At 39.2% G+C, this 1,247-nt stretch overlaps 1 protein-coding gene across 2 annotated transcripts in view; it reads left to right on the top strand.

Moving 5' to 3' along the window:
- Window positions 1-473, top strand: part of LOC125293746 (solute carrier family 26 member 6) — a 13,894-nt gene extending 13,421 nt beyond the window's left edge. For both annotated transcript variants that reach the window (XM_048241845.1, XM_048241843.1), the window contains one exon: window positions 1-473. This exon is cut by the window's left edge and continues 587 nt beyond it. The gene's annotated coding sequence lies outside the window, so the exon portion shown is untranslated.
- Window positions 474-1,247: the final 774 nt, after the last annotated feature.

Raw genomic sequence — 1,247 nt, 5'->3', positions numbered from 1 at the left:
TCTGTCTTTCTGTCTCTGGGCCTGTCTCAGAAGCCATCTGGATAGGCTTTTGTTTTATCCCACCCTGATGTGACTCAATAGACAACAGGGTGTGTATGTTTGAAGTGTGTGTGTGTGTGTATGTGTGTATGTGTGTGTGTGTGTGTTGCTTTAGATCTGAGTCAGAACTTTTGTGATGTCATCATGGGAGTACAATTTTTCTATAATATTGTCATTGCGTCATTGTTTCTGTAGTCACTAGACATATTAAGCATTTATTTTCTAATTAAAAGTTTTGTGTGCGTGCGTGCGTGCGTGCGTGCGTGTTTGAGAGAGAGAGTGTGTGTTTGAGTGTGAGTACCGGTATGCATATGTGTGTGTCTACATAGATACTTTATAAGTTCTCTGTGAGTTTCCTACCCCTTTCGGTAACACTTTACTTGACGGGTGAATTCATTACACATTCATAGCAGCTGTCATAAACTGCACATAAAGCATTCATGACTGTTTCATGAGACATGACTCAACATTCATACCAAACCTTTCATGAATGTGGAAGACAGAACGACGACAACTTGTCAAAATAAAAGTCTACCAATCGCAAAGCAGCATTGTCGTTTTTGTCCCAAACCTCTTACCTGATCATGTCACATCTGAGTCAATGGGCTACTCCACTGCCAAAAAGACAGATCATGGTCAAGCAAATAATTTTTGTTTCAAAATAATCTATTTGTTTTATGATGTAGCCTAACCTTTGCAGATGATTTCTCATCTTTTGCTACTGGGAATGTCCAACCGTTCCAGGTTACACAAATATGGGTCAGCTGAATGTAGGCTAGTTTCCCAGTGTTAAACTCCGTGATTACAAATACTTCACAACTTGTATAGTAAAGTGACATTTGATGTAGACTTCATAAGATATTCATGAAATATATACAAAGGCTGGAAAGAAAAACGACAATGCTGCTTTGCGATTGTTGGACTTTTATTTTGACAAGTTGTCGTCGTTCTGTCTTGCACATTCATGAAAGGTTTGGTATGAATGTTGAGTCATGTCTCATGAAACAGTCATGAATACTTTATGTGCAGTTTATGACAGCTGCTATGAATGTGTTATGAACTCACCCGTCAAGTAAAGTGTTACCATGCTTTCTAACCAGTGCAAGCAATGCTTTGGTTGGCTGTCTCTCATTAAGTGGCTGACTTATTGAAATGAAAGCCCACCAGGATTTCAAAGAACACAGTCATTGGGAAAGGGATGTGCCTCA

Source organism: Alosa alosa, chromosome 4 (genome assembly GCF_017589495.1).
Source record: "Alosa alosa isolate M-15738 ecotype Scorff River chromosome 4, AALO_Geno_1.1, whole genome shotgun sequence".
NCBI lineage: Eukaryota > Metazoa > Chordata > Actinopteri > Clupeiformes > Clupeidae > Alosa > Alosa alosa.
The sequence above is the reverse complement of the archived record's forward strand: the minus strand, read 5'-3'. Positions and strand labels throughout refer to the sequence as shown.